This window comes from Sylvia atricapilla, chromosome 1 (assembly GCF_009819655.1).
Source record: "Sylvia atricapilla isolate bSylAtr1 chromosome 1, bSylAtr1.pri, whole genome shotgun sequence".
Taxonomy (NCBI): domain Eukaryota; kingdom Metazoa; phylum Chordata; class Aves; order Passeriformes; family Sylviidae; genus Sylvia; species Sylvia atricapilla.
The window spans coordinates 82,817,186-82,828,820 of NC_089140.1; positions in this window are offsets into that span (position 1 = coordinate 82,817,186).

Sequence of the window (11,635 nt, forward strand, 5' to 3'; positions counted from 1 at the left end):
TTTTAGGCAAAAGATGTGGGAGTAAAAATAGCAATTCTTTACTAGCATGTATAACAAGGCAAACAAAACAACAACGGCGTTAATAGCAAAAACAGTACTAAGAACCTTGAGGCTTTGCTTCACAAAAACCCAGGGCAGTTTGATCTCGGTGCCTTTGTAGTATCGTCAGAACACCAAGCTGGAAACAATGGAGAAGTCCCAGGCTGGTGGCAGGGTGTCCCGGCAGGGCAGGGGGATGCAGAGTCACACTGTAGCAAGAGGAGCAGTGCCGACCAAACCATGATGGCGGGGCAGGGCTGGCCCAGCTCTCACAGGGCAGCAGAGGAGCTCAGAATTTCAGGGCGAGCAGATGATGGTATATTTCCCAGGACTGGACCCCTCCAGCAGCAGTGAACTCTTCTACCAGAGAGCAGCAACCCAGCCATTCTCTCTCCCTGAACGCAAAAAACAGAGTGCTGAGCTGCCTCAAGCTCTGTCCTTTACCTGCCCCAAAACTCGCTCTTATCTCCCCCTCTTAGCTTCGACCACCCCTTTGTTTTGGTTAAGTACCCTTATGTGTCCCACACTTAGTTTCCTTGGTAATTTATGGGGAAAAATTTTTTAGAGTAAAAAAGGAACAAACCTAACTCGCAACATTGGTTACATATTGCAACACAAGACAGCACCGCAGGCAAAACAGGCTTGAATTAGAAGTACTAATTAAATTTATTACTTACAAACTCAGAGCTGGATCATGTGAAATAAATCAAAACCTTAAAAACACCTTCCACTCACTCCTTCTTCTTTCTCAGCTCTACCTCCTCCCCCAGTGGCACAGGGAAGCAGGGAACGGGGGTATGGTCAGTTCATCACAGGTTGTTATTACTCCCACTGCTTGGGTCTCTCCCATGGGAGACAGGTCTCCATGAACTTCTCCAACAGGAGTCCAACTCATGGGTAACAGCTTTGTGTGAACTGCTCCAATGTGAGTCCATCCCAGGGACAATAGCCTTCCCAAAACTTCTGCAATGTGGGTCACTCTTCCATGGGGTACAGATCTTCAAGGACAGGCTGCTCCAGCACAGGAGCAGAGCTTCTCTCTCTCCAGGCCTCCCACAGGATCACATCCTCCTCTCAGCAGGCATGCACCTGCTCTGGCACGGGGCTCTTCCACAGGCTGTAAGTGGATTTCTGAATCTCCATGGAACTCCATAGGCTGCGGGGACACAGCTGCTTCACCACGGTCTTCACTTCCAACTAAAGGGAATCTCAGCCCTGGCATCTGGAGCACCTTCTGCCCTTCCTTCTTCAGTGACCTTGGTGTCTGCAGAGTTGTTTATCTCACATGTTCTCAGTCTGTTCTTCTATCTCTGCAATTTCAATTGCACAAAGAATTTTTTGTCTTCTTCTTCCAAACTATGTTATCATAGAGATGTTACCCCATTTCTAATTGGTCCAGATTTGACGTGCAACACTTCTGTCTTTAGAGCTGCCAGGCATTGGCCCTGCTGGATATGGAGGAAGTTTCTTTCTGGCAGCTTCTCACAGAAGCCACCCCTGTAGATGCCCCTGCTACGAAAGCTTAGCCCTACAAATCCGATACAGTTACCCTAAATCATCTGCATTTATTAGATTTAAACTGCTATTTTCTTCTTAGTTCAGCTTTTTTATGTCTTATACATGGAATATAGATAAAATTTTGCTCTAGATACATCAATGGCAACTATAGTGTAAGTCTAGGGATGCCTTGTTTCATTACAGAAGTTTCTTAGGCTTTTCAGGTTCAGATAGACTTAATTTATTAGCATTTATTGGCTCAGTAAATCTGATAAAGTAGGGAAAAGTATCCTCAACATTATTGAACCTTTTGTTTAGTTGCATTACAGATTTGTATCCTTACTTGCAAGGTTGTTGGGTTCTGTAAATGTTTCCTAGCCCTTGGACTATTTGCTATTACGTGAAAACAAAAGATTTGTTTTCCTGTTATTTTCAGTAGCTAGACACAAGTTCAATAGCAACCCTAGTAAGACATCATCAGTCACAGTTCTTATAATTCTGCGTTTCACTCTTTCTTTGAAAGAAAGTAAAAACCTGGAGGTTATTCTTTTTTTTCTTTAACATATTTACAAATGATTAAACAATATTTATTAAGAAATAGTTCTTTCACAGATCTTAGAATGGTTTGGGTTGGAAGAGACTTTAAAGATTATCTAGTTCCTACCACCCTGTCATGGGCGGGGACACCTTCCACTGGACCAGGATGCTCAGAGTTTCATCCAGGCGTGGCCTTGAACACCTATGGGGATGAGGCATCCACAGCTTCTCTGGGCAACCTGTTCAAGTCCCTAACCACCCTCGCAACAAAGAACTTCCTTCTAATAGCTAATCTAAATTAGATTATATATTAGATATCTAATCTAAATCTAAATGTACACTTTTTTGAGTGTGAATCCATTCCCCTTTGTTCTGTCACTACAAGCTCTTCTAAAAAGTCCCTCTTTGTCTTTCTTGTAGGCTCCCTTCAGGTACTGGAAGGCCACAAGTAGGTCACCCCTAAGCCTTCTCTTTTCCAGGCTGAAAAAAATCCAATTCCCTCAGCCTTATTAAGTACATCTGATCTAGTGATTAACTACATCTGATTGAGTTTCTAAGGAAATATCCCCAGGAAGCACTTTTCAAAAATTTATGCCAGTTAAGCAGGAAAACCTCATTTTTCATCTGATTTCAGGCTGAGGTCACCATTTCCGTTTGGGGACAGGATCAAATCCAATTAAGATTTACAGCCAGATCCCCACTCCCCATCCTTAGCTAATTATTTTAATTTCTTTTTAAGCGATACAACCAGAAGACTGGAGAAGCATGAGACTATCTGGAAACCTTTTCCTTCTTTTTAATTTTTGACCAAAGGGAGGAGACTACATTCCACATTATGCGCCCAGAGACTTTTCCCAGATTCCTAACTTTCTGATAGTACTCATGGTCTTCCTGGAAGGAGATTCCAGGGATGCACACTAGTGCCTTTTCTCATCTCTTCACACAGAAACACTTACAGTTTTTATGAAAATAAAACCAGTGCATAGCAACAAAGACATTTAAAATATCTTCCAGTCTATTGCCTGAATCACTTTAACAAGCAGATACACGTGTCTGAAGCCATACATGCTACATATTTCACTTACAATGCATGTACTTTACAATGTTTATTAAGCATGTGCATGATATATTGTATTTTTTCTTTGACTAGAATATGTCAATATAACATTATGCTAATCAAAGAAAAAAAACCATTGCTTTGTGTTGTCTGGGAAAAGAACATACAATTTTTTGCCTTTCTGAGTTGTCATTTAAAGGTATTATGTGTCTTTACATAGAACCTGCAAAACTCAGCTGTATTAACAATGCAATAAAAGCAATAGCCCTGGAATAAGTTCGATGTTATTTTATAGAACTAACATTTAACAGTAAAATAACAGTTAACAGTAGGCTAAAAGTTTTAACTATGTTACACTAACCTTAGCTGAAAAAATGACTATGTAAAGTAGGTATGAATAGACATTTGAAGATGTTGCTTCCTTTCAAGATGATTTTGTTAAAACAGTACTGTCTTACCAGGTAGAAAAAGGTAATGAGTGCTGGTTTGTAATGCTTGCTTTGATTTTCACAAGAAAATGTTAACCCAGGGTTTATTTGCTTTCTGATGTGCAAATGTTCAACCTACTTGAAGCAAATTCTAACAGAACTGCTCTGGGAAGCAGATCTCATAAAGGTTTACCTGAAAATCAATGGGTTACTAATGAGCTTGATCTTTCACTGTAAAAAACAAAACAAGGAAAAAACCCAACTCAAAAAAAACAAACAAAAACGCCCCCTCCCCCCCAACCCAAACAGTGGAAATTTCTAAAGGTGGAGGGAGTGGTTCTTTCAACTTACCTTCTGAAAAAGGAAAAGGATAGAAAAAAGGGGTCCAGATGTATGGTCATCCTTGAAGTAGAGCAGCTGTTGAACAGCTAAGATTGTCATTATCTAAGCATAACCAAATCTTTTGAGGTTACGCTCTTTGATGTAGAAGTTCCAGTTCTATTGCCAAAGGCAAGTGATATACTATGGTACATAGTTCTTCCAGCACAGTCAACTCTTAAGTTGGTTAAAAAGTGTTATAAAAATACAACCTTTTGTTTTCATCCTTTTAACTTATGAAAGTGCTGTTCCCTTCAGAGTTTCCAGCAGGTCTTAAAAATTTTCATGTCGAAGACCCGTAGACCAATATTTTAAAGTTAGAGCCTTGGAATTGTAAAATACTATGCTGCTATATATTTTCAGCTTTGTATGAAAGAAATTTACCCAGAGATGTTTGAGTAGTGGTAACTAATGAAATTGAACTGTGGCAGTTAAGAAAAATAATTTTGGGCACTGTGTTATATGATAAAGTAGCTGCAGTCACTAGGATACATATAAAGTCCTTAATTGTAACAGTAAGGGGTTGGACGGATTGGTTCCTTCTTTAAAATTCTCTTTTCCCATCTGCTTTTCTGCTCACATGTGAGAAAAAAAAAAAGCAAAGGACCCATCTTGTCTGTGTGATGTACAAAGAGGTGGGTCTTCTAAGGGACTAAAGAGCATGGTGCCTGAATGATATGGCTCTCCTGTAGCACAAGAGGGTGATGAGAAGAAAAGGATGTGCCGGCCTCCCGGAAAACACTGAGGAATACCAGAGGCTTGTAGTTTGGGTTGAAGAGCTGGAGGGCACCTCTCTTTCTCTTTGTAGGTGGCAGAGAACAGAGCCTCATGGGATGGTGGGAGACATAATTTGTGTTTGTGCTCATTCAAAAATGTACATCTGTATTTTCTTCTCAGACAGGAAATAAATTTATTCCTTATTCCTTATGAGGGAGTTAAAGCACAATGTGGTGTTGAATGCTGTACATGTTTGTCCCTGAGGATTACCTCAAGTCTGCCTTTACCATGCTGTGTGTAGTTGAATGCTATAGAAATGCGAATATAGGACATAGGCTACATCACAGTCTCTAGCATATAGTGTACTTGCGAGCATCATAGGAAAGCTTAAGCTTAGACAATGATTTTGTCTCCAAAGGAAGCCTTGAACTGTGGATAGAGTCACATGCAGCATAATAGGTAGACAAAAAGGGTGCAGAAAGCCCCTTTGTATAAGGCCCTGGATGAGAGAGGAATTATATCAAAGAGAGATCATGACATCCTGTTTTCCAGTGTAGTTGTACATCACACTGCACTTCCGTAAGGTGCAGAGAGCCCACTGGGCAAATGCCACAGAGGAGGCCTCCTCCAGTCCCTCCTGCTACTGTAATTTAGTTCATGTGCTCCCAAATGCTATAATTGGAAAAAGGATAGCTTGCTTTGCACGAAGGTTTAAAGTGATTCAGATCATAGGATCATCATAGGATAACTCAGGTTGGAAGGAATTGCTTGAAGTCATCTCATTTAAACACCTGCTCAAAGCAGGATGAGGGGTCGTGTCACACTTGGCTACTCAGGGCTTTTACCTAGTCTGATTTTCAGGGATGCAGACTCCATTAAGTACTAGAACTGTGACAGGGAAAGATGAAGGGTCAAATCACAGTTGAGGAAGAAAGGAAAAAGAAAAAGCAGAGGTGGTCTTTTTCTGGAGTATATGAGGCAAATATAAATACATGGAAAAAGTACACATTTCCAATACTGACAAATGAACAAGGCGTCTCCAATGAATAGATAATACCAGGTTAGAATGGAAAGGGCAAAAATAATTACTTTAAATTGAGGCATGCTAAATCAATGAGCTTAAAATGAGTGATAGAGCTCTGTTATGCCTTCAGTTATATTAATGAAGTAACTGATGTATTTTAAGCCAAGGAATATGTATTTATGCAGGTATATGTACAGAATAATACATTAATGATGGTTAATTTAATATCTAACTTATTTACATAAATCATTGAAACTCTGAGGAATTATCTGGGGTGCACACAATAGGGAAGTTTATATGAGAGCAGCCACAGAATTTGGTAACAGACAAGACTGAAAAGCTCTGCCTCAGGTAGTTAGCGCTTGATGCTTAGGCTGCAAGAAGTTGGTTGAAATGAAGGAGAGAAAAACATGCAGGAATGATAACATACAAGTATAAGGTGAGATAAAACAATCTAAAAAGTCTACATTGTCTTTAGGAGGGTGGTAAGTCAGGGTAGAGCTAAATATGAGTATGAGATGTACAACTGTGCTACAATTCATCCTGGATGCCTTAATTGTTTTACACGAGGTACAAAGTATTTGTTTTATATATCGGATATTCTCAATGTCTAATCAAGATGTCTTGAATTTTTTTTTCTCTCTCACTTTTCTTTTTTTTTTTTTTTTTTTTTTTTCTTTTTCTTTTCTGGGAGACTATCTAAGTTATCTTTAGTGTTTCATTCTGTATTTAATCTTGTATTATGTTTTCAATAAGCCTATCAATAAACATCTTCAATGGGTAGACTATGATTTATAGTAATTTGCTTCTAGGTCAATTTGTTCTGGCTAAACCATGTTCCGTAGGATGCAACTGGATGTATCTCGAAGGAGTTTTCAACCCTCAGAGACTGTGTATGACATTCAGCTGTTTTGCAAAATCAGGCCACATTTGACAAGTTATGGGGGAAAAAACTTGAAAACTATAAGAATAGCTCTGCATGTGACTTCTATGCTAGCACTTAAGAATGATGGAAATAATAATGACAAAATGTGTTAAATTGGCAATTATTTAAAAAAAAACACCTTTCAAGACTAGCCACAGAGTTCATGTAGTACAGAGAAATGTTGTGATGGGAATAACTGCAGCTGAAAGGTGCTGACAGAATGATTGTGCTAAAGATGTTGAGAGCTTAGAAAGATAGTTTTAGTGCCATGGTCTTTAATTCATCTAAACATGGTCAGTTCCAGCAGCTAGGTATTAATTAAATGTGCACCAGTTACTGCCTAACCTGTGAATCTGTGGGACTCACATGCTTTTTGTCTTTTTTCTGAGGTCTAAACTTTGCCCAGCTCTCATGAACCATCTAATGTGTAATGACAGTATTTCACCTAATATACATTATCAGGCTCTCCTTATTTTCCTTGCATCATTAATGCATGAGAACTACTGTCACTTTCTTGAGTGAGTAAGCATAAAAAATGAGTATTTGGTAAGCATAACAAATATCACTTAGATAATACTACTGGTATTTATGATTATCAAAATACTGAAGAATAAACAGTGAAGCCACATCATACCATCCAAGCAATTGCTTCATACTAGCCAGAGGCTCTTGGAAATTAGAGTCATCAAGTCCTCATCCTCTGCCCATATACAGAAGGTGCTTTCCTAGCTCATGCTACACTTGACAGGGGCCTATCTGAAGAGGTCCTAGAATTTAGAAAGATCCTATTCTACCAATCGTTAGTGATATATCTTCTCACAGACCACAGGATGCTGAAGCTGTTGAGGACCTCTGTAAATGAGGAAATATCTTAGTATGGGTTATCCACCATGCTGCAGGATCACTGTGCTGCAATTAGATGCCATAAAAATCAGGAAAATGTGACCGTACACTTCTTTAGTTTTGAAGATCTAAATGAGTATCACCTCAGAGAGAAAGATTTTAAAGCCCCAGCTGCAGTATTTTAAACTGTTTAATAGAAGCATGTTTTTGCCTTCTCAATTCACAGGTTTCCTCTCCAGCTTCCTTTGTATATTCTAAATTGATAACAAGACTGTCTTATACCTACTCTTCCTCAAGAGGAGAAGAAAAAGAGGCATAGGATGACTGCCAAATCTCACTGGCTGTATAGAAAAATTATGCCATCAGCTCTAAATTGATGTAAAATTACTTCATCCCTTGAAGGGAGGGAAGGTAATAAGTTTTGGAGTTACAGCCCCTAACTGAGCCAACCCATCAAGATTAATGTTATCTTCTGGGCTTCAGGATGTAGATTACTCCAACATAATTGATCATTGTAATTCCATCAATTCATACTGAGAACATGCCATGTTTATGGTTGAAATATGTAGTTTATGAACAGTGATCTGCCCAACATTGGAGAAAGAAAACAATAAGAAACCAAACCCAGTTATGCTCCCTCATAAAGTATTTTTTAAGAGCTAAGGAACATCTCCTGAAACCTCTGTGTAATTATCAGTCCATACAGAAATAGTTCATAATGGCTGCTCACTAATTTTCCTTGTGTTCACAATTCTGAATTGTTGATAAATCTTAACATGACAAGACACTTCTATAAACAGTATTCTTTCTATGCTCCTGTATTAGTTACTGTAAATACTACTCAACCATTGACTTCACAAATATGGCATATTGCAGTGCAAATAATCATGTCTTACAAATCAAAAGTGAGACGCACATTGCTCTCATTTGGGCTGCTGGAATATTATTTTTTTATCTAAATTCAAATTTTCTCTTTCTCATGAGTAGCAGTAAGCAATTTACTTGTTAATATTGTTATTATTATTATTCCCACTAATTATTTATTTTTCAGAGAAATACAGAAACTACAAACAAACATCAGGGTCTCATTATGACTGGTGAAGTCATAGTGTAAGAGGCAGATCAGAATTGCTTCACATCCTGGATGTTCTAGGAGATCCCAGGAATATTACATCCTATTCCTGGATGTTACTTTCACCACATCTTTGGATCCTTAGGAGAGAGCAAGACAGTTTCCTCAGCACCTAGCTAGTTTTGTAAGCCAGTGAGGAGACCACAGGCAGGTTTTATTCTACATTCTTCTAGTCATCCTACATCCTTTCTTTATCTTTCAGAAAATTTTGCCTCATAAAGAAAATGGCAGTTTAATTTTCTGTTAAAAATTATAAATAATATTTAAGCATAGCTATACTATGAAGTCCACGGTCAAGACTGCTTTGAGTAGCTGCTCATCAGTCTTTGTAAGAGCCCTGATCCACATCTTTTGAGTAATTTTTATATCTATACAGCTAAATATATTTTCCAAGATAAACATGTCCAGTAAACTTTCAAAAAGCATTGACATTTCCAGTGGTTTACCCAAAATATCATAATGAATCTTCATATTACAAGTGAAGTGGTACAAAAGATGCAGTCACTTCTCCCTTATCTCCACTTCTAACACAGATAATGATGCTGGTCTGTATGTAAGTGCTTGGTATTAAACTGTGGATTTTGATATTTAGTAATAATAAGTGTTTGAAAAGTTTGTTTTCTCAGATTCCTTTAAAATATACCTATCAACAGTGGACAATTTAAGTACAAGAGGAAGCAAATGACCATCATCCTTATGATCTTGTGTTGCTTATCTTTGGACCATCTTTGCTGAAAGTGTGACAGTCTCAAAATTTTCCAAGCATTCAATATTTTCCAGTGAGCTGATGAGGTCAATTGTTCATGGCTTAGAAGTACTTCAGTTTACATACATGAAAATATGTCTTAGATTTCAAAATAGTTAACTTACAGTCTAATAGTTTGGAATAAGCAATTGATCTTTAAATAATTGGGGTTTTTTTATAAGGACCTCTGTAATGATGTTTTCTTCAGAAGGGTTAAGTGTAGAAATTTCTTTTATTTTTTTATATAAAAGATAATTTGTCTTAGAAAAGATGCTTACTGAAAAAAGGCAAGCTGATTCTAAAATATCTGCTAGAAACAACTACATGATGGTATTTTATCTAAAATGAAAGCTAATAAACCAAATCATTAGCTGGTGTTTGGTTGGGGTTTTTTTTGTTTCTTTTTGGTTTTTTTGTTGTTTTTTTTGTCTTATTTTTGTTTTTGCTTTTGTTTTTTGTAGCCTTGTTTGTGTTTTGGGATTTTATTTTGTTACTAAAACAGGATCTTATGCTGGGCAAAGAAGTTATGAAAGAAGACTACACTGATATGCTGGTTCTCTACCTGTGGGAAGCATATGTTAAGCATTAGAAGATCCCAAATGAAATTGTGACTATGCCTAAGCTGTGTCTGTAGTCAACCAGAAACAGCAGATATCAGGTGGAAAGGAAAGTGAAGCCCGTCATGTTTGTAAGGTACTTGGATTTCTCTCCCTTGGTTCCAATATTTTTGTCTCTAAATTGTGGGAGGCATAAAAACTGATTTTTGTTTTTGATAAGTCTTTTCACTATTCTTACTTTTTATATTGCTGCCTCTGGTAAGGAGGAGGCAGATGAGACAAAATTTTTTCTTATAACCTTTTGTTCTGGAAAAAAAAAAAAAAAAAGCCTAAACCAACCTGTTTGTGATTTGTCATCTCATTTGCAAGTTAGCTAAGCTTTGCTTTAAAAGGAGCTCCTCTTATGATTTTATAAATTATGTTTGAAGGCAGTTTTACTTCTGTCACTTGGTGCAGCTGTGCAGGGAATATGTTGGAGAATTTGATATAGTATTGACATTATTTTATGAAAGCAGTGTCAGGTTTTATTTGTGCAGATGATAGCTAAGAGACCCAAGTGACTGGCAGTTATTACTAGGAACATCAAAGAATATAAGCAGATGGGAATGAAATACACCCAAATATGGGACAAAAAAGTTATGCCAATTTGTTGTACACTGTGTCAAGGCATAAGGCATTTAATGGCATTACAGATTTCCAGACTAGGCGTATTCTTGTAAACTGAATACTTTTTGTTTAATCTAGGAGGGGGAAAAAAGAGAACAACATAAAAAACCCCAAGGCTGTCTTGAGGGCTTCTTCATACTGAGATACCCAGCATCTCTGCAAATAGGACAGCTCTTCCAGAGCACCTCATGATAATTTTATTCACTAAATGTACAAAATTAGTGCTTGAAACATCAGTGTGATAATTATGTTGATGGAAAGATAATTAGTAAGTACCTATGATTTAGGATGACAACTGAGTCAAACCCATTCTTCAGATTGCATGTCCAGAAGTGGCAGCATATTTGACCCTTCAAGGATCTCTCTCATCTCCTCCTGTACTTGCTTCAGGATACTGATGCACTCAGGTGCTATTCAGCTGCTTTTGGAATTACAAATAAAGAAGGAGATACATCTCCAGTCTGTAACTGGAAAGGAAAGAGCTGTAGGTTTCACAGCATTTGGGTATTTTACCTGGTGAGCAGCTACACATGAAGTCTTGGGCTGCTTCGGCTATGCTTTGTTTCCACCTTGTATGGACACAGGAATGAAACTTCACACACCTCAAATATCAAAATATTTCTAACCATTGTAATGCCAGCACACAGTAGAAGAGGTCAGAAATGCAGTAATCTTATTATTCTTGGATGCTGTTGTCTTCAAGTCTCCACAGAATTTTACACTGTTAAAGTTTCATATTTGTGTACAAAACCTGCAGATTGCTGCTATAAAAATTTACCATGGAGGTATGAAACATTTGTTTCCCAAGACTACGGCAGTGGAAGTACTAATGAAAGAATTTGAACAATTTGTTTCTCTTGTTTGAACAAGCAACCATAAAGAGATAACAAAATTTAACACCACGAGAAAGCAACAGGAGTCAATTTTCAAGGTAAGCACCCAGTCTTATCCATTCTTCTTAATAATCTACTTCAAATAGTGATGATTCAGGGTTGTTTACAAGATCAAGTAAAGGGAATAGAAAGATAACATGATGATGTTTCAGATACTGTAATGAAAATTAATTTTTTCATTTTTTAATGACCAAACA